At 38.7% G+C, this 23,032-nt stretch overlaps 1 protein-coding gene across 13 annotated transcripts in view; it reads right to left on the reverse strand.

Moving 5' to 3' along the window:
* The window catches only part of EPS8 (EGFR pathway substrate 8, signaling adaptor), a 171,371-nt gene extending 165,359 nt beyond the window's left edge, over positions 1-6,012 (reverse strand). For 2 of the 13 annotated variants that reach the window (XM_070619190.1, XM_070619203.1), the window contains exon 1: positions 5,321-5,698. The gene's annotated coding sequence lies outside the window, so the exon portion shown is untranslated. Of the gene's footprint in view, positions 1-1,913 lie in introns of all 13 variants that reach the window. The other 11 variants (XM_070619197.1, XM_070619204.1, XM_070619202.1 and 8 more) reach the window with 11 other exon arrangements.
* Between the last annotated feature and the right edge of the window lie 17,020 nt (positions 6,013-23,032).

Raw genomic sequence — 23,032 nt, forward strand, 5'->3', positions numbered from 1 at the left:
AAAAATCACATTTACTTGGTACTGGTACAACTGGAAGTCCATAGGGAAAAAAGTAAGGCTAGGCATGCACCTCACACCTTTCAAAAAAATTACTCAAAATGGATCATAGACCCAAATGTAAAATGAAAAACTATAAAATTTCTAGGGAAAAAAAATCAAGATAAAATCTAGGAAGCCTTGAGTTTAGTAATGCATTTTTAACATGATACCAAAAGCCTAGCCATAAAATTGTTAAGTTGGCCTTTATTAAAATTAAAAACATTTGCTGAGAAGGCACTGTTAAGAGAAGAAAAAGACAAGCCAGACTGGAAGAGAATATTGGCAAAACACATATGTGACAAAGCGCTTGTACCAAAAGAGATATAAAGACTCATAAAACTCAACAATAAGAAAACAGACAAGCCTATTAAAAAATGGGTAAGAGTTCAGAACAAATATCTTACCATAGAAAATACACAGATGGAAAATAGCATATGAAAAGATGCTTAACATCAAATGTCATTAGTGAACGGCAAATTAAAACGAGATATTACTATACACCTATTAAAATGGATAAACACTGACAATATCAAAGGCTGACAAGGACGAGGAGCAGCAGGAGCTTGCATTCATTGCTGGTGGGAATGCAAAATGATACAGCCATTCTGGAAAACAGTTTGGCACTATCTTATAAAGCTAACCAGAACCTTACCATACGATCCAGTAATAACGTTCCTAGGTATTTAGACAAATGATTTGAAAACTTGTCTACAGAAAAACTTGCCCATGAATATTTATAGCAGCTTTATTTATAGCTGCCAAAAACTAGAAGCAACCAAGACATCCTCCAATTGATGAATAGATACACAAACTCTGATAGATCATACAATACAATATTATTAAGTGATTAAAAAAAACACAAGACACTAATGAACTTTAAATGCATAATCCTAAGCGAAAGAAGCACCTCTGACAAGGTTACATGATTCCAATTACATGATGTCCGGAAAAGGCAAAACTATAGAGAAAATTAAAAAATCAGTGGTTGCCAGGTTAAAGGAGTGCTAGGTGAAGCAGAGGATTCCTAATGTGTTGAAATTATTCTGTATACTTTGATACAGTAATGATGGATACATGAAAGTACACATTTGTCAAAGGCCATAGAACTTCAGAGGACAAAGAGTGAACCTTAATGTATGCAAATTTTTAAAAAATCATTTAGAAGGTCAGGGGATCCCAGGATGGAATGCAGATTGTGACAAAAGGATCTAACTGTATTATAGTGTGCAACAACCTCACTAAAGAGGATAGGAGGAAAAGAAGTGGAATCTGCAAGACTAAAAACAAAAGGAACCGCACATAAGCACTGTATTCTAGTTGATAAAGTTGTTTCCCGCTCTCTGTAAAGAGAGTACAGGTTAACAACTTCAATACTACTATACATATATAATGGAACTGAACAACTAAGTAAAGGGATGGACGATGGCAGAAGCCAGGTTCCTTCTCACTGTTGGAATGAGTTTACAGATAAGCAAGGGGAAGAGGCCAGAATGATTATAGCAGGTAATGGATTAGGTTGAGTAAGACACACCCATATGAACTCATATTTAGCTTAATACAGGTACACATGGTTACATAGAGAAATAGATATAGCTGTGTATACAGGTGTACAAGTGTATAAGTACCCATGAGTTTGTATACACACACATACTTCCTGCTCTGTTAGATGAGAGGGCCTAGAAGCAACGACACCCCAGTAGCAACAAGAACATCTAGCACACAGATCTTGGCTTCTAATACCACTTCCAAAGAAAACTAACTGCATTCTTTCTGGTTGATCCAAGGACTGGGGCAGGAAATGGAAACATACAAGATGAGCCTGGAGTATCTTTTAATGCTAGAAAGTAAGGAAGTGATTTTTTTTAAAAACTCACATTGTTGGAGATACGTCAAAGGGACACAGGAGCCAAATGAAAGAGCTTCCAATGGCCAAAGCTGAAACAATTTGAGCAACAAAATAGTGTTGGATTATAACTCAAAGTATAAAACGTATACCCATGAATCCAGACCAATACAAGTAAACGACTGAGTAAATAAATAAATGGGAGAAGAGACAAACCTGCCGTGAAAAGAATTCCAAATAATTTATATAGATACTCCGCCCCCAAGGAGGAGGAGCATAAGTCCCCACTCAGTAAGCATGGGCTGTGCACCGTGACACTCTTCTAAGGGTATAGCACGGAAAGAAAGAAAAGAGTAACTTTTCAGTGCAGAAACCTAACAAGCACTACCTCAGCCAGGTGATCAAGATCCCCACCAAGTGATAAATCAAGCTGATAGGACGTACCCTTTATATGATGTGATAAAAATCCTACTTTACCTCTGTGACCTTCCTCTCAAAAACTCGAGACCCCACTCTGATCATGAGAAAAACATTAGAATAATTCCAACAGAGGAGCATTCTACAGAATACCTGACCAGTACTCCTCAAAACCGTGAAGTGATCAAAAACAAGGAAAGTCTGACAAATCATCACAGCCAAGAGTAGCCTAAGAAGCCATGACGACTAAGTGTAATGTGGTGTTCTAGATGGTAGGATCCTGAAACAAAAAAGGGACATTAGATAAAACTTCAGAAATCTAAATAAAGTATGAACTGTAGTTAATAATAATGTACCAATACTGCTTCATTAATTGTAACAAATAACCAAAATAAGATGTTAATAAGAGGGGAAACTGGGTATGGGAGTATATGAGAAGTCAACGAACTATCTTTACACTTTTTCTGTAAATCTAAAACTGATGTAAAAAATAAACTATATTTTTTGTAAATCCCATTTAAGAATGTATCTAGAAAACACCGAAGAGATTGTAGGGAAGCACTGACGAACTTCACACTACCCCTGCATATATTCAACTTAAAATGTTTGCAACTATTCTGTTACAGAATTTTTCTTAAGAAAATATTTTCAATCACTAACAGCTGCAAACAATTTCATGCAGTAATTCCCAGCAGGGATGTACTATAACTGGAGAACTTTAACCAAAATTCCACTTTTTCCCCTTACATACCACTGCAAATGTCTGAAAGTTTGCAACCTATCATTAACTTATATTGTTTTGTAGTGATCCAAATAACGACCAACTATGTTTGACACAACTCAGAAAAGCTCACGTAAATTTTACATAAATCAAATCGGTGCTAAAATATTCATCCAAGAAAACCTCAAGCATCTAAAGAGAGAACTTAAGAAAAACTATCATCTTTTATTCTGCATATTACGTTCTCTTACACAAACCACGGCTCAAGTGAGCTGCTGCAGAATTAAAATAGATGAATGAAGAAAACAGGAGAGTCAGGAGAAGAAGAGTAAAAAGTAGTAGGCGAAAATGTGCGTACTGTAGTGTAAGAAATGGAGAGGACTAGAATTTGAAATGTATCAAATAAAAACAGTGAAAGCAAAGAGTGGCAAGCCTACAACATAGCATAAAAAAAGAAAAACACCGATATCTCAAAAGTGTCAGCATACATACAAAATTGAAAGCAGGGAAAGCTAAAAATAAACACAAAATGAAATCTTTACATTAGATTAGAAAGAAGCAAAGTGTTCAAAAGGAGACACTAGATTCTTGGTAGGGAACAAACGAGAAGACATCACCCTAAACACAACTTAAAGTATGCCCCCACTATTAATAAAAGGCTGAAAATTACAATATAATCTTATTCAATGGCATTAGAAAGTGGGAGGAAAAAAGATTACAAGAGTATGTACCAAACATTGTGAACAGTGTTTATCTCAGCATAGCGGAATTAAAAGCAAGTTCTCTTTCCTTTTCTTTTGTTTCTGCTATGAAGTTAATGAGTTGTGGAATTTTTAAGTCTTAATCTATGAATTCAGTACTAAAGGCATTCTATAAAATGTTATCACATTTGTGATACATCCTACTTTACACTTTTCGTGGCAAGTCTATGAAGTGCATTTTATTTCAAATTGCAAATAAAAGTGTGAACCTATGACCAAAAATTTTCCATACCAGCAACTTAAGAACTATAGCAATATGTCCAGAAACCTCCAAATCCAAATAGAAAACCTATACTGGGTGAGAAAGGACGACACTGACTCGAATTTCAGTGACCACACGATCTAAATTACTAGCGCACACTTTCCAAACCCAAGCCGCTGTAGAAGAATGGTATCCCTCCAATGGAAATAAATTAGAAGCAATACACAACACAGTTACTTTGTTGTTATATGTACATACATATAAAGAAGGCTTCCGGGAATCCTAATTCTCCTCTCTCTCAAAAAGAACAAAGCCAAGCTCAAACTATTCACATGCACCTGAAACCAAGTTTTATCTGAACTCTTAAGATATTAGCTACTCCCGTTAGTATCTGAGTCAAGAACTGAAACCTTTTAAAGAAAAGCAGTAATACATTTCCTTGAAATATACTTTGTAAAGGAGGATTCCAATTCCTAATGCTCTACCGCTCTAGATGTCTGTGAATTTCGGATCCTAATACTACAGCGTCTTACCCACAAAGATTCCAGCAGTTCTGGGGATATTAGGGGGAAAGAAGGATTTGAGAAACAATGCAAAGGAAGAGAACAATCCGTGCAAAGATTCTGCATCCAGGTAGTCCTTGAAAGGAAAGCAAAAACAGTGAGCACAGGAGGAGCGAGCAGCGTCTACAGAGGCGGAGAAATCCACTCAAAAGGCGTTAACCGACAAGGATACCAGAAGGACCGTCTTCCCAGAGGTAAAAGGGTGAGAATAAAGTGGAGGAAGCTAAGAAAGCAAAGTCAACAGGAATTATGATTGACAACTATTCAAAAACAATGAGCTATCTCAATTCGAGGGGGTATATGTTGGCGGGACTTTGTCCCAAAGTGTCAGTTTGAAAAGAGCCCCCCATTTAGGGGTGGGGAGAGTGGCTCGCGAAGCCCCAAGTCTAACACAAACGAGGAGAATACTCGTTCTGCAGCCGCCCCACGAACCAGATAGGCGCAGGTGTATCTGCGGCAGCTCAGGTTACCAGGAAATGTTCCGGGGACACTGTGGATCTTCTGTGCCCAGCCCTCCCGGGGTCCGGGGGAGGGCGCGGGGCGGCCGGGGGTCAGCAGCGGCCGCAGAGCACCAGGACGCGGCGCCCGGACGCGCTCCGGCGGCAGCGCCCTCGCACACCTGGCTCCCCACACCAGTTGAAAGCAGTCAAAGTGATGAAAGCAGCCGCGGCGCCTGGCACGGCTCCATCCCAGCACACAAAGGCGGATTTTCCAAGCGAGGGCGAGTTCCAGGCGCCGGACCCCGGCGGGCGCCTTTCGCCGAGGGGCTCTTACCTCGGATCCGCCCTCGGGGCCGCGGCTTTCCCCGGAGGCGCCTCAAGCTCAGACGAGGCAGGCGGCGGGAGGAAAAAGCCCCCGACCTGGACCGCGCCCTCCGATCGTCCGCGAGGCGCCCAGCCGCCGTCTGCGCGGAGCTGGAAAGCAGCGATGTCCCGGGCGAGCAGAGCGCCGGCCCCGCGCCGGGCGAGCCCGCCTCGCCCGCCGCCGCCTCTGAAGTCTGGAGCTGCCCGCCCGCTCGCCCGCTCCCCGCCAGCGCCAGCCGCGCGCCGCGCATGCCCAGGACCCCTGCGAGGAGCGAGCGAGCGAGCGCGCGCCGCGCGGCCGGGAGCCGACTCCGCTCTCCGGGTCTTGCCGGCAGCCGAGGCGCGGAGTAACTGGTCGACCCCAGCGCTAGAGGCCAGCCCGCCGGCGGGGTGGGCAGGGCGGGAGAGGCCCCGAGGAGAGGAGGCGGGGCGCGCTCCCTGTTATCCCGGCTGCGATCAAAGTCGGACCAAGGTTCCCAGCCAACGACAGGTTTCCAGAAGTGTCCTAGCAGGACCGACTAGCAGCTGGGAGACGCGAGAAGGGGCTCGAGCTTGCGGAGAGTTCGCCCCTGGGTGAGGGTTGATGCCCGGGGCGGAGGGAGCGCTCAGTTGCAGCGCCCCGCGTACCGGTGCACAGCTCGTGGCCGCTATTCTGACAACACTAAGGCTGCTGCACCCAAGGACCGGCCAGCCTCCGTCTTCTCTCTCGGGCCCTCCCACCTATTTTCACCCCTTTTGCTTTCCTCTTTTTTGTCTCAACTTATGCCGTAAAGTGGTGGCACCCGAGGGCCTCCATTCGGTCCCGGGGTCTCCAAACTGCGGGTCCTTAGCTCCAGCTAGCAAGCCGAGACCCGCTTCGCACGCCCGCCTTGGACCCCATTTTTCATGTAGCTGTTGCCAAGAGCCTCATGTGGTTTGAAAGAGTGGAGGCTTCTTCACTTAATACCTCTCGTAACTTAACCAACCCTCATAACTTTCGCCTCCTCCCTGAGGAGATCACGGAGCCCCTACATGAGAAGCCCGTCCATCTGTGAGCATTGTATGTTCTTAGTCTTAAAACGCTTTATTTGCCATAATTATGCCCCCAAACCCATTCTGAATTCTTAAAAGTCACTTGACTCCTAGAAGTCAACGAGAGACTATAGAGAAACTTGGTTAAAATAGATCGGAGCCGCTTGCTTTGTGAAGCAAGGAAAAAGACCAGCCAGGGGAAACTGAGATTTCAGAACAAGGTGGAAATTAACACCGTTATGCTAAAAGTTGGAATAGATCTTAAATCCAGTCCTCTATCTTAAGCAGGAATGCTCTCCAATATTTTCACCACACCACCATCCCCTTAACCTCTTCCAATGTTGGAAGTCTCTTGTTTTATCGATATTATATACAATCACGATTTATTGGATATTTACCTATGCCAGGAACTAAGCAACTTTTATATATTTTTTCTAATCCTTGAAATAAGATACGCCTTATTATACCTATTTAGCAGGAAAGTGAAACTCAGATGTTTTGTTCCCTTTGCCAAAGCCCATGCTGATGCCAGAATTAAAATCCAAGTCAGCTTAACTCTGAGTCTGCATCATCTGATTTGTGAACATCAACTCAACTTCCCTTAACTTACACCGCTAGTACTGGTCCTGCTCCTAGACCATACAATATTGATCTCATTCGTTATAGACATTGCAAGCCTTGAAATATTTGAACCAAAGTATTATGTAACTACCAGAAGACCTTCTAGTATTTTTCTCCTGCTCAAAATCTCCATATCCTTTCACTGTTCTTCAAATGGAGTGGTGAGCATTCATAACCACACTCCTTATGCTGCTTTGAACACTTTGACTTTTCATTTTCCTCCTTAAATTGTGCACTCAGAAAAGAACACAACATCCAAATACAGTGGGCAGAGATCTAAGTCACCAGGTGTTCAGCAGCCCCTTTGATCAAAGGCTGACAATAAGGCATCCCAAACATGTATTAGGTTTTTCTTTTAGCAAACATATTACCTAGCGTTGAATAAAGCATCCAAGTCTATTTCACATGGCCTACAATTAAACCATATTTTCCACTTTACATAGTCTATACTCCTATAATTCTATATGTTTAAACCTAATTTTTGCCTTTAATCCTTATTAAATTTTATCTTGTTTGTTTTAGGACATAATTTAAGATTTAAAAATATTATTAGTAATCACTTTTAACTCATAACATGTAAATTTAATGAACGTGCCTTCTTTGTTTCCACTTAAGTCTAATAAAAAACAGTTACATAAAACAGGCTTAGAAAAGAGCCTTGCGGCCTTCCACCAAAAATGGTCTCAAAGATAACAGTCATTTATGAACCAACACTTTTGGAGATCAAGCACTTTAGTTCATGCAACCATACTGTAAACAACAAGGATTTCATGAAACGTTTTCTAGATGCTTCACTGAAATGAAAATTCACTGTCTCTAGCATCCCAAAATCTGCCAGTCCAAGTAACTATTTAAAAAAAGAAAGCACTAAGCTAATTAAACAGGATCTGTTTTCAAATTAATCCATTCTGGTATCAGTGATCTCCATTACCTTTTCTAAGTGCTTAGAACCACTGTTATAATCTGTTTTATACACTTGCTGAAAATCTATGTCAGATGTACCTGTTGGTAGTACCACCATTTACAAGATTTTCGTTTTGAAAGTCTCACTTGTTAACATTGGTATGCAGGACGAAAATGATGTAGGACAGAATGAATACATGGAGTGAATGAAGTCCCCCAAATGTGGACTGAAGTAGCAGAACATGAGAAACAGATAATCTACAGCTGGGTGTAAAAGCTAGATACAGAAAATGTGAAGAAATTATCATAGCTGAATGTAATCTGAAGACTAAGAGCTATATCTAAACTACAAAGAGTCAAACGTATTCTTCAAACATCCCTCTCTACTCCAATCCCCCAAACTCATGTATGAATATCATTTAGGGAGTGTTGTGTATAGCTTTGGAAGTAGTCTTAAAGCCACATAGTGCAATATGTATCTGTGGATAAATCCAGAAAATGTATACTGTAGTTTAGGATATTATTATTTTTACAATATAATCTAAGTATTCTAAGCATATCTTGATAGACAAGTAATTTCATTTTGGCTATCACCATCATTATTACTTAGCATTGTTGAAAAAACAAGGCAATTTCTAGGATTATTATATTTGCTCTCACTTTAGGAAGTGCTTGCGCTTCTTCTTACCTTGTAAAGGGTACTTATATTTCTTGTTTATTATGGTTCTTTACATCCATTGTGTTTAACAAATTCACTTTTGTTAAGACTTAATGTGAACATGCTTTATTTTATTATATGCCATATAATTAGATGTGTGAAATTTTGAAAAATGAAGAGAAGAAAATATTATTAAAAAAGAAATTTTCCAAGTGTAACCTCTACTTCACCTATAAGAATCTTTATTAATCAAAAATAAATGGCAACAGCTCTCTATCAGAAATGTACAAGTCCAGCAGATAGAAAATCAATAAGGACATAGTTGAACTCAATAACACCATCTATCAACTAGATATAATTGTCATCTATAGACTACTTCATCCAACAATAGCAGAATACTCATTCTTCTCAAGTTCACATGGAACATTCACCAAGATAGACCATTTTCTGGTCATAAAACACACCCTAACAAACTTAAAAGAATAGAAATCATACAGTGTCTGCTCTCAGACCACAATGGGATTAAACTAGAAATCAATAATAGAAAGATAATTAGAAATCCAAAAATATGTGAAGATTTAGCAACACACATGAGTCAAATAACACATGGGTCTTAATAACACATGGGTCAAAGAAGAAATCTCAAAAGAAATTTAAATATATTTTGAATTAAATGAAAATGAAAATATAACTTATCAAAATTTGTAAAAGCAGTACTCAGGGGGAAATTTATAGTGTTGAATGCATATATTAGAAAAGAAGAAAGATCTAAAACAGTAATCTAAGTTTCCACCTTTGGAAAATAGAAAAGCAAGAGCAAATTAAATCCAGAGTAAGCAGAAGAAAAGAAATAAAAAGAATTAGAACAGAAATCAATGAAATTGAAAAAAAGAAAACAATAGAGAAAATCAATGAAACCAAAAGCTGGTTCTTTGAAAAGATCAATAAAATCAATACCTCTAGCCAAGCTAACTACAAAAAAAAAAAAAGAGAGAGAGGACACAGATTACTACTATCAGAAATGAAAGGGGGACATCACTACAGATCCTATGGACATTAAATGAGTAATAAAGGAATACTGCAAAGAACACCATGTCCACAAATTTGATAACCTAGATGAAATGAACCAATTTCTTGAAAGACACAATTTGCCAAAGCTCACACAAGAAGAAATAGACAAGTTGAATAGGTCTATGTATTAAAGAAATTGAATCAATGCTTAATAGCTTTCTAAAACAGAAAACCTCAAGCCCAGCTGGGTTCACTGGTGAATTCTACCAAACATTTAAGGAAGAAATTATACCGATTCTCTATAATGTCTCTCAGAAGATAGAAGCAGAGGCAATAGGTCCTAACTCATTTTATGAGGCCAGAATGACCCTAATGCCAAAACCAAGCAAAGACATTACAAGAAAAGAAAGTTTTAAAAACATTATAAGAAAACTACAGACCAATGTCTCTTGTGAACATAGATAGAAAAATCTTCAATAAAATATTAGCAAATTGAATCCAACAATATAGAAAAAGAATTATCCACCATGACCAAGTGGGATTTAACCCAGGTATGCGAGCCTGTCTCAATATTTGAAAATCAATTAATGTAATCTAACACATCAACAGGTTTCATCAACAAATCTTCATCAAAGAAAAAGAACATGATCACATCAGTAGATGCATAAAAAGCATTTGACAAAATCCGAAACCTAATCATGATAAAAAAAAACTCTCAGTAAACTAGGAATAGAGGGGAGGTTCCTAAACTTGATCAAGAATATCTACAAAACACCTACAGCTGACATTATACATAATGGTAAGAAACTCAAAGCTTTCCCACTAAGATCAAGTACAAGTCAAGGGTATTCCTTCTCACTATTCCTTTTCAACATCATACTGGAAGACGTAGGTAATGCAATCAGACAGGAAAAGAAAATTAAAAGTACACAGATTGGGAAAGCAGAAATAAAACTGACTTTGTTCACAGATGACATAATTGTCTATATAGCAGACCCAAAAGAACTGACAAAAAAACTCCTGGAACTATTAAATAACTATAGCAAGGTTGCAGATTATATGCTTAATAAACATAAGTCAATTGCTTTCCTACATACTAGCAATGAAAAGTGGCATTTGCAATTAAAAACACAATGCCATTTACATTAGCACACAAAGAAATGAAATATTTACATATAAATCTAACAAAATATGTAGAAGATCTATATGAGGAAAACTACAAAACTGATTAACAAAATCAGAGAAGAGCTAAATAAATGGAAAGGTCTTCCATGTTTGTGGATAGGAAGATTCAGTATTGTCAAGATGTCAGTTCTTCCCAAATTGATCTACAGATTCAATGCAATCCAAATAAAAATCCCAGAAAGTTACTTTGTGCATATTGACAAACCGATTCTAAAGTTTCTGTGGAGACACAAAAGACCAAGAACAGCCAGCACAATATTGAAAGAGAAGAACAAAGTTGGAGAAGTGATACTACCTAACCTCAAGACCTTCTATAAAGCTACAGTAATGAAGACAGTATGGTACTGGCAAAAGAACAGACAGATCAATGGAACAGAATGAAGAGCCCAGAAATAGACCCACGTTAATATAGTCAAATATAGACCAACGTAAATATAGAACTTTGACAAAAGAGCAAAGGCAATACAATGGAGCAAAGAAAGTCTTTTTAACAAATGGCTAGAACAAATGGACATCCAAATGTGACACAAATGAGTCTAGATATGGACCTTACACCCTTCCTAAAAATTAACTAAAAACAGATCACAGACTTAAACGTAAAATACAAAACTATAAAACTCCTAAAAGATAACATGGGAGAAAACCTAGGTGACACTGGGTGTGGTGATGACTTTTTAGATACAGTGGCAAAGGCAGGATCTATGGAAGAAATCATTGACAACCTGTATTTGATTAAAATTAATAAATTTTGGGCCAGCCATGGTGGCCTAGTGGTTAACTTCAGCTTGCTCCACTTTGGCAGCCCATGTTCAGTTCCTGGGCGTGGACCTGGGCTCTGTTAGCAGCCATGCTGTGTTGGTGGCCCACACACTAAAAGATAGAGGAAGACTGGCACAGATGTCAGCTCAGGGTGTTAGCTCAGGAAGTTAGCTCCTCAGGAAAAAAAAAAAATTAAGAACTTCTGATATGTGAAAGACAATGTGAAGAGAATAAGAAAACAAGCCACAGACTGGGAGAAAATATTTGCAAAAGACATCTGATAAAGGACTGTTATCCAACATATACAAAGAACTCATAAAACTCAACAATAAGAAAACAAACTATTTGATTAAAAATAGGCCAAAGACCTTAATAGATACATCGCCAAAGAAGATATACAAATGGCAAATAAACATTTGAAAAGATGCTTCATGTCATATATCACCAGGGAAATGCAAATTAAAACAACAATGAGAAACCACTACACACCTATAAAAATGTCCAAAATCTGGAACACTGACAACTCTAAATGCTGGTGAGGATGCAGAGCAACAGAAACTCTCATACATTGCTGATGGGGAAGCAAAATGGTACAGCCATGTTGGAAGACAATTTCTTACAAAGCTAAACATATTACCATACAATCCAGCAATCATGCTCCTTGATATTTATCCAAAGGAGTGGAATGCTTGTGTCCACACAAAAACCTGCACATGGATGTTTATAGCAGTTTTATTCATAATTGCCAAAACTTGGGAGCAACCAAGATATCCTGCAGTAGGCGAGTGGATAAATAAGCTGTAGTACATCCAGACAATGGAATATTATTCAAGGCTAAAAAGGAATGAAAGTCATGAGAAGACATGGAGGAACCTTACATGCATATTACTAAGTGAAGGAAGCCAATCTGGAAGGCTACATACTGTATGATTCCAACTATATGATATTATGGAAAAGCCAAAACTATGGATACAGTAAAAATATTAGTGATTGCCACGGGTGGGGGCAGAGGAACGAATAGGTGGGGCACAGAGGATTTCTAGGGCAGTGAAAATACTCTGTATGATAACATAATGATGGATACATGTCATTATACATTGGTCCAAACCCACAGAATGTACAACACCAAGGTAAACTGTGGACTTGGGTGACTATGATGTGTCAAAGTAGGTTGATCGGTTGCAACAAATGTACTGCTCCTGGTGGAGGATGTTGATAATGGGGGAGGCTATGCATGTGTGGGGCCAGGGGCTATATGGGAAATCTCCATACCTTCCTCTGAATTTTGTTGTGAACCTAAAGCTGCTCTTAAAAAAAATAAAGATTTAAAAGTAAGTGAATAAGTAAATGAATCAATATACATCACTGCTTATGCATGGGTGAAATCTTTTGCTTTTTTATCTTTTTTTCCTAATAATCAAGATTTAGTTTTCTACAAAGGAAAGAGAATCCAAATGTCACTTGGGTAAGAAGCATTTAAAAAGAAGGCCTTGGATCTTTTAAAGAATTTGGTGTGAAGTGGTCGTTCATTCCACAAATATTTTTCAAGTCAACTAATAATTATAATTTAAAAGAATAATTTAGTTCAGTCCAAAATTACAGTTGAGATAAGAGGACAAATCAAGAGAGACAAGTAAAAAAAGGGAAACTGAAAAAAGAGACCTCGTGAGACACATAGAAAAATTAATGAAAATCTAAGAAAAAGGAGGAAACAAAATAAAATACAGATGAGAGCTTTTTCAGGCATGGAGCTCTTCATCTTATACACAACACTTGTGGGGTTGTACATAGTTGGCATGCATGTTTATTTAAGCTTCAGACAGAAGGGTGAATTATATCTTCTGAAGAGTTCTCCAGCTATAAAACAACTGGCTCCTCCATAAAACGTACTTTGATAAGCATTGCTGGACCCTCAGGAAATGAAGGAAATCTCTAAGAGTCCAAGACAAAAATCAAACACAACAAAACAAGATCACTGAAACAGGGAGTGTGAGCAGTAATCTTTCAAATCAGCCTTAAACCAGCTGCAAGTGATCTTTAAACACTCCCATGTTAGCTGAGCACCCTGGAGGAGATTCAGAGTAGTCTCAGGTCCTTGGGCCCCCTGGCTCCTAAGAGACGTTTATACAAATCCTGTCTGGAGAAAAATGACTTCAAGTCAGTGTCCCAGAATTTCCAACAAATTAACATCAACCAGATAGGAATTCGTAACCAAAGATCGTAACACATAAGAAAATTAATCACCATAAGTGAGAGTCAGCAGGATAAGAAAACATATTTAGATTTATGAGGCAAAAAAACTAACTATGGTCTAGCCGTTTAAAGAAATAAAAATCATGGGGCTGGCTTGGTGACATGGTAGCTGCACATGCTCCGCTTGGGTGGCCCGGAATTCACAGGTTTGGATCCCAGGGGTAGACCTACACACCACTCATCAATCCATGCTGTGGTGCCATCCCACATACAAAATAGAAGAAGATTAGCACACCTGTTAGCTCAGCAACAATCTTCCTCACCAAAAAAAGAAGAAGAAAGAAAGAAAGAAAAATCATAAATAAAAGACTTTCTAAAATAACTAGGTAGACATAAAAGAAAATCCACCAGAACTTTTGGCAAGGAAATATACAATTGTTGAAATTTGAAACTCAATGAGTTAGACACAGCTGAAGAGGAAAATGTAGGCTAGATGTGAAGACAATATCAAGAATGCAGCACGGGGTGAGGTGGGGCGGGGTAAAATAGCAAAGATTAGGGATATGAAAGACAGAATGTGAAGATTTAACATTTATTTAATCAGAATCCCAGAATGAAAAACTAGAAGGAATGGAGGCAAGAGGTGAAGAGACTATGTTATAGTCTCTTAGATTATCTTATATATTATAGCTGATAATGTTTCAGGATTAATATAAGACATGAATCCACCAAGAGAGGAAGAACTGGCATAAACATGTGTCAAGTTGAATCACTGAAAAGAAAACCAAATAGAGAAAGTGCAACATAAACATGTATCAAATAAGATAAATGAAAACCAAACCAAGACACACTATAGTATAATTGCAAAAAGCCAGAGGAAAAGGCCATATTAAAAGCACTGAGAGGGGCCGGCCTGGTGGCACAGCAGTTAAGTGTGCATGCTCCACTTTGGCGGCCCAGGGTTTGCCGGTTTGGATCCCAGGTGTAGACATGGCACCGCTTGGCAAGCCATGCTGTGGTAGGTGTCCCACATATGAAAAGTAGAGGAAGATGGGCACGGATGTTAGCTCAGGGCCAGCCTTCCTCAGCAAAAAAGAGGATTGGCAGCAGTTAGCGCAGGGCTAATCTTCCTCAAAAACAAATAAAGGCACTGAGAGAAAAAAGAACTTTACCTACAAAGGAAAAACAAGTAAGCCAAGGAATTTTCACCAGCAATAATTGCAGCCAGAAGACAGTGGAATATCTTCTAAATGCTGAAAGAAAATAACTGTCAACCTGTAATTATGTGTCCAGGAAAATTATCCTTCCAAAACAACAATGGAATTAAGACATTTTTAGATAAATAAAAACTTTCCTGTTTGCCACTTTCATTAGATGAACTTCTAAAGCCCACTTTTGGATGAAGGAAGTGACCAATAAGAAATACTGAGATGAAAGGAAAACTGGTGAGCAAATAAAGTGATAAACATTTGGGGTAATCTAAAGAAATTTGCTCTGTAAATAATAATAATAATAATGTCAAATTTGTGAGGTTAAAAAACACAACTAATATCTTATACGATAACATACGAATCAGGAGGAACGGGATTAGCATTAAACTGTTCCAAGGTCCTTGTATTGTTTTGAGGGGGTTAAAATATTAATTTTAAATCTTTTCTTCTTTTCCTTCTTCTTCTCACCAAAGCTCCCCAGTACATAGTTGTGTATTCTAGTTGTGGGTCCTTCTGGCTCTGCTATGTGGGACGCCGCCTCAGCATGGCCTGACGAGCGGTGCTGTGTGTCCACACCCAGGATCCGAACCAGTGAAACCCCAGGCCACCGAAGTGGAGCACATAAACTTAACCACTGGGCCCTGGGCCAGCCCCAGAGGTTTTTTTTTAACATCACTATTTATGTTTGACTAAATGAATGTTTAACTGTCCCTTGGGTTTCAGAATTTAGGAACAATTTAAATGTAATATTATTACTTTTAAATGTCTTTAAGAAAAGTATTCATGATAAGATTTCAAGAGAAACTATCCATAAGATATTTACAAAGTCTAAATGCTTTTATGCATTAATGCATTTAAATTCTCACAACAGTTTTCTGACAATCTCCATTTTACAGGTAAAGGAAAAAAACCCCACAGAAACATGAGCCGTAAGTCATGTAACTAGCATGTGATGAAGTTGGGATTGGAGCTCAGCCTGGCTCCAGAGAACGTGAATTTGATGGTCATCTTCTACATTATCTTAAAGACTCAAGGAATAAACACAGAATGTAGAAATTCCAAACCAGTGGAGGGAGGGAAAGGCAGTAAGAAATAAACAAACTTAGCAGTCAATCCTCCTCTCTACCCCGTGCAAAGGAAAAAAATACAAGAACTATAGAAAAAGGGGGTCAATAGAAGATAGAAAGTAAAGACTGAAGGGAAAAACTTTCCAATATGTAAGAAATCACTACATGAATGAACTAAACTCTCCAGTTAAAAGATGCGAAGTAGTTTTTAAAAACATAGCTATATGCTATTTACAACAGAAAGATGTGGAAAACGTAAGATATATCAGGTATATAAAAATGAAAACAAGATTGAGGTAGCTATATTGATAGCGCACACAATGGACTTTAAGATAAAAAAAACACTATTGAAAATAGAGACGGTAGCCACATAATGCTAAAATCTACAAGGAGAAATTGATAAATCCACCACCGTCGTGCAGATATTTCAACACCCTATCACTTATTGATAAGTTATTGATAACTCTGTGTATATATATAGAGCTAGATATATAGATATACAACATTTAGAGATTACAATGTTGTCATACGACAATTAGAGAATACACATTCTTATCAAACCCTTAAGAAATATTTGCATAAATTAACCTGCATTCCTTAATACAGTTCAAAGAATTTGTATTATCTAGACCAGGGGTTGAAAAATTTTTTCTGTAAACGGCTAGATAGTAAATACATTCACTTTGCTGGTCAATGTTGCAACTACTGTTGCAATTAACTCAACTTTGCCACTGTCACGTGAAAGGAGCCATGGACAAAATGTTTATGCAATTCAACAATCTTTTCCTCCTACAGGAGCAAGGATAGCAATTAAGCAAACGGCTGTGTTCTTATTCCAATAAAACTTATTTAGGCATGCAGGATTTGAATTTTACATGATTTTCACACACCTCAAAATATTATCTTTCTTTTTGTGTTTTCAACAGTTTAAAATGTGTCAACCATTCCTAGATCACCAGTTGTAGAAAAACAGGTGATGGGCTGGGTTGGCTGACCCCTGATCTAATCCATAATCTCTGCTTACAATGCAATACCTTTAGAAATCAATAGCAGACTAATTTTTAAAGATTTAAATTTAACTCAATTTTAAAGAACAGCACATTTTAATTTCTAAATATTAACTTAAATAAGTGGGATTTTAAAACAGATGTATAAAGAACTCATGGATCAAAGAAGAAATCATAATGAAAAGTTTAAAATCCTTGGAAGCGAAAGAAAGATAAATAAATTGTGGTATAGTTGGATCATGAAATAGCCTACAGCAGTGAACATGAGGACGCAACGGGTGTGTTCCACAGCATAAATTACTCTTAGAAACATCAAAGTTGAGTGAAGCTTGCAGAAGGTTATGCACAATAAGTTGTCCTTTTTACAAAGCTCAGAAACAAGCAAAAGTAAATGACACGTTATTTAGGAACATATATACATTTGTGAAAAACTAGTGTGTAGACAAAGGAAGGTTTATCCTAAAATTCAGGATAGTAGTTACCCCTGAAGGGCAGGAAGGAGGGGGCTGAGATAGACAAATGGCAATAGTATTGTAAGATTGGGACATTGGTGTTCACCTTAACTACTATCCTTGTTCCTGCAGGAAGAAAAGATTGTTGATTGCACACAGCGGGGAGGACATTAATGCAAGGAGACACCTATAGCTAGGGAAAGGCTGAACAAGATGCGACAGAATGACAGAAGAGGGACAAGGCAATTGTTGCTCTAATTTGTGATGGAATTGATCCAGTCACATTCTTGTATCTACCTGAACACAGGTGATGAGAAGGCCTCATTGCCTATTATCTCTGACTTTTGAGTGACTGATCAGCTCTGTAGATAAGGCACTCCTTTCTGAGAGGGACCACAGGTATCCTGTTCCTAATTTTAAATGTGAAAATTGATTTTTACGACCAGGTTTATTTCCTCCAGAAATTCTAATGCTTCTGCATAATTGAAGAAAATTTAATTTTTGAATCTGAGAATTATTGATCCATTTACTAGTAACACCTGAGTATTCTTTAAAATGCAAAAGAGATATCATTTGTTTTATTTTTTTGAGATAATTGCACTCCTCATTCCACAGAACTGGAAATTTCCCATTTGGAAAAAGCTCTTATCTTCCCATTTACGGCTTTTTCTAATCAAATCTAGGCTTTTTGTTTTTCTACTTGTGCCTAAGCAAGAAAGAAGTTGAGAATCAAAGGAGAAAAAATAAAATAACCGTGGGAAAAAGGAAACCTTCAAAAACTCATCAATTTTATAGTATAGCCATAAAATGGAATTTTGTCTCACGATTGAAAAGAATGAGGTGGTGACCTTAACTACTAACTTAGATGGACATCAAGATATGTAGCTGTTAAGCAGGGAGGAAAACGCCACTTGCAATACGCTATGTAGTATGAATGAATTTATGTGAAAAGGAATAACAGCTAGAGAAACATAAGCCACAATTTAACAGTGTTTCATGGGCAAGGGGATAACAGAGCAGCTAGGAGCTACCTTCACTATTTCAATTAACATTTTTCTATAATACTTGGATTTTTAATTGTGTAACTGTGTTATTTTGTTGCAGAAAAAATTTAAAGACTAGTATTTTATTATCTATTGTGAATTTTGTGTGTTTCTGAATTCTTTACTCCCGCTAGAACTCAGCTAGAGTTTGAAAATTTCCATCGCTAATGTCTAAAGTTGCATTTTTGTGTCTTTAGGTTTACTGGGCTAGAATATCCCTCAGGCTATTTAACAATTCCCCTTGGGTGTGCTCACTGGCATTGCAAACACAGCCTCTGTTTCCTTAAGTTGGCACCCACTATTTTTTTTCATTCACAGCAGATTCCTCAAGGGGGCAAAAACAAAACAAAACAAAACTCCTGTTACAAATTTGGAAGTTTTAAAAAGCACATTCACATCTCTGAATAACTTTCTCACTCAGATATCCTGGGTACTCAAGCAAACTCTAACAACCTTAAAAATAATTTCCCAGATAATAGTACACAAATTCAAGTTGCAGCAAGGCAAGCACAAATATATCCCCCAAATTCCAAGTCTAAATTCATCTTAAAGGACTCAGAAATACACACACACACACAAACACAGGAAATCTCTAAAGTGTAGTATAAACACTTGTTGACTTTCCAAATACTCTGCAGCTTTCCTTTCCTTTATGAACACTTTCTCAAAATGCAAAGCTTTCAAAGTATTTTCCACACTCGCCTATCTTATCAAGCAAGCATAGCACTTCTCATTTTATATGGTTACTATTTTGTGCATTTGTGACTGTATTACACAGGTGCACAGCCCCTTAGCCAGAACCCGCACAACTGGATGTTTGGACTTTGTAAAGGTAACGTGGTGCTTATACCATACATTCATAACACCTTCAGCGGGGTCTGCAATGAACACATTGTTTCTGCACCCAAACAGTCACGTTAATTAGAATGAAGTTCGTGAGTAGCCTCAGATCAGTTCAGATAAGATCTGCTGCCAGACAAGGGCAAGTCAGGTCAGGCTTCGCTACCAAATGAAATATGAAAAACAAAAAAACCAAGCAACTTTTCTAGAGTCTTCTGTATTAGAGTCTTTCAGTATTCGAGACTTTTGATTTGACATCGCCGATAAAGTGTTATGCACCTGTATAGTGGTGCCAAAAAGGGTAACTGCGTTGTTTGCCCTGGATTTGGAGGCCCTAAATGGCTATCATGGTGAGTCCTTGGTGTCTGCTTCTTCAAGTCTTTCTGCCTCCTGTGCAGTCTGGCATCCTTCCATTGGTTGTTGCTGTAACTTCCTCTTCCACCTTCCCGCCCTGATAATTTATTACTTGTAATCTGCCATGGCTGGAAAAAATACATAATGAAATCTGAGTAAGCAGGTTTTGCATAAGAAGCCCCAATGTTATTTTATAATAAAGTATATAAATTTTGCTCACATTCTTGATAACACCTATTTCAACAATTTAGAGGCTTTTTGTTTGCAAATGAGTGTCACCTGTGTTTACATTATTTGAGATCGCTATCCTTTAAAAATTAACTCCAACTTCCTGCTCTAAAAAATAAGGAAATACAGAGCTTCGGTTTATAGATATCACCTGCTTTCAGGGATTGACATCTTGTGAAATCATGTTATTCTAATATATGTATACATGACCTTTTGGTCCTATGAAAATAAGCTAACTTCTAAAGTTTATTCACACTTGCATAAAAAAATAGGTTATGACAATAAATACTGAAGTATTTATAAAACCTTAAAGTGCAGTCTCAAGGTGATGTTTCTCAATAATCACAGTCAGTTGCCTGCATTCTTTTTCTTTGCTCAACTTGCAAGTCCTTCTGTATTCTATTCATTAGGGTGCTCCTGATTTAAGGTGTACCATAATTACGCACTCACAATCAAAACGGTGCACTCATTTATTAGTGCTGCCTGTACGAGCCTTCCCCCAGCTCCAATATGTAGAGCCCTTGAGTGGCATTGTCCGCACAGGCCACACTTACCACTGCAAGAAGAAACCTGGGAGGAGTGGAGGGTCATGACTGGAAATCAATACAGGAATGTCCATGATTCAAGGTTCCAGGAGGAAGTAACCAAAGCCAGTAAAAGATCAATACCAGGTGCTAAGAGAGCATGGTGATGAAAGAAGAGTATTGAAAGTGGTGGGAACCCAATCAGCTGACTTAACCACAAGGAAGCGTCTTAAGGGCCTCTGATTCATCCACTCAACATAGGTCCAAGCTCAGGGATAGGCTCTGAGAATACAAAAAGGAGTACAAAATGGTCCCCACCCTTGAGGGCTTGCAGTACAAGAAATTAGACAGACATAAATAAATAGTGACAACCATATGCCGTGTTGTAACAGCACAATGTAATACCAGCCACTATCTAAGCACAGAGAAATGAAGGCCCAACTCTGCTGTGCAAAATCAGGCTGGCATCACGGAGACTCGCTCTGCCACGTTTCGCTGAGTGCCTTCCAACTTCCTTGCTGTTCCAGCCTGCTGGCACACTTCCATCACAGCGCCTTAGCACTTGCCGTTCCCCTGTCCTGGAATGCTCCTCTTCCAGATATCTACACAGCTCACCCTCTCACTTCATTCAGGTCTCAGCTCAGATGTTACCTCATCAGAAGAGACTTCTCTGACCAATCACCCTATTTAAAACTGTACCCTCAACACACACTCACACAAGTTCGCTCTCTTACTCTCTCTCTCCCCTTATTGTCTTACAATGCCTTTTTTTCATAGCACTTATCACAACCTGAAATCATCTTGTTCAATTATTGGTTGTCTGTTTCCCTCACGTAAATTCTGTGAGAGCATGAGTTTATCAGTTGTATTTATTATTATATTCCACTACTGGGCAGAGTTGAGTGAAGGGATGAATGAGGAGAAATTTGAGCTGAGTTATGAAGAACATGTAGCAGTTTGTCAAGGGAACAAGGAGTGTGTGTGTGTGGGAGGCATGGAATGTACATAGGCACAAGGATAGTAAAAAGGAGTCAAGGGACCTTTAGAGGAATTTAGAGAGAAATACAATGATCTGTGCTTGGCACGCAGTGGGTTTTCATCAAGTCTTATTAAGTAAATAAGTGAGCAAGTGAGCGAGTGAGTAAACGAGTGAGTGAGTGAGTACATGATTGAATTAATGATCAGGTTTTTGTCTTAGAAAATGTGTGAGCACTGGTGGAACAGAAGTTAAGAATGGGAGACAATTTAGAAGGCTTAGAAAGAGAAAAATATTGAAGGCTTGAACTAAGAAAGTGGGAATAGCGAAGAGAGACGACACTTGAGGAGCAAGTAAAATTCCCCCACGATTGAATGTGGAGAAGTTGATGATGAAAGAGGATTCTGATGTGGGTGCCCATTGGTTGGTGGTACCATTGACTACAAGGTAAAACAAGATTTGGTGAAAGGAGGCTTCATTGGGGAGATAATCCATTTTATGTTGGACACCTTGGGATTGAAGTATCTTTGTAATAGGTGGAGACAATTAATATGTATTTGGAAGTGTAGACCTGGGAGTAAAGTCAAGACAGAAGACAGATTTGGAATAGGAAGGATGCCTTCACCTTCAGGAAAATATGTTAGAATAAGGAGACAAAATTTAAGGATAATTTAGGAGGTCAAGAGGCAGAGAGAGCAAAAGGAGTCTCCACAGAAAACTGAGAAGCAGCTAATAGGGTGATAAGATGAAAACTAAGACCATGATCCCCATAAGAACGTATGCGAGCTGTCTTGCTCACCACTGTAGCCCCAGCGTCCTGGCACAGAGTGGAGAGATGGTCAAACACTTGCAAAAAAGGGAAGTAAGGAAAGAAGGAGGGGACTGATAACAGTCATACTACAAGGGTATCGAGAAAGATACTGAGAGCTAAGAACTCAAATTTATATTATTGACGGAGTATAACACGCCAGAGACCATTTTAAGCAGTTTACACGGCTTGACTCATTCAATTCTCATAACCTTGTCAAGTAGGGATTGTTATTATTCTTCCCACTTGACAGATGAGAAAAGGAGAGAGAGGCAAACTTACCCAGAGTGAGGCACAGAGAGAACTCGCCCAGGGTTACACAGGAAGTAAATGACAAAAAGCAAGATTTAAGGTCCAACCGTCCTGCTCCGAAGCCCATGCTGGCACAGGTGGAAGAGTGCGCTTTGTGAGGGAACTTGAGGGAGGGGAATTTCAAAGGAGGGACAGCTCTGTGGCCTCGGGAGGTGAAAGGAAGGTGAGGAAGTGGAAAGGGCAAGTGTGGACTGCTGTTACAAGGAGCTTAGTTAGAAAGAGAGAAGATAGAAGAGGAGCTGGAAGGAAACACAGGAGCGGCACAAGCTGTTTTGTATGTTTAATGAACAAGTCTGGAGCATGTGGACTCGATAGATTCTGTTTACATCACACTCCAGAATCGCTAAAAGAAAAATGAGGGGGTTGCATGAAAAGACTCACAAGCGACTTCCAGCTCTGATTCTGCTATTCCACAACTTTGAAATTCTTCCTCAGCTCAGCCAGATGGAACATTTCACTCCATAAAAGTAGTTGGAAAAATCATTTAATACACTTCTAAAGAGGTATTTAAATTGAAACC

This window comes from Equus przewalskii, chromosome 5 (assembly GCF_037783145.1).
Source record: "Equus przewalskii isolate Varuska chromosome 5, EquPr2, whole genome shotgun sequence".
Lineage (NCBI taxonomy): Eukaryota > Metazoa > Chordata > Mammalia > Perissodactyla > Equidae > Equus > Equus przewalskii.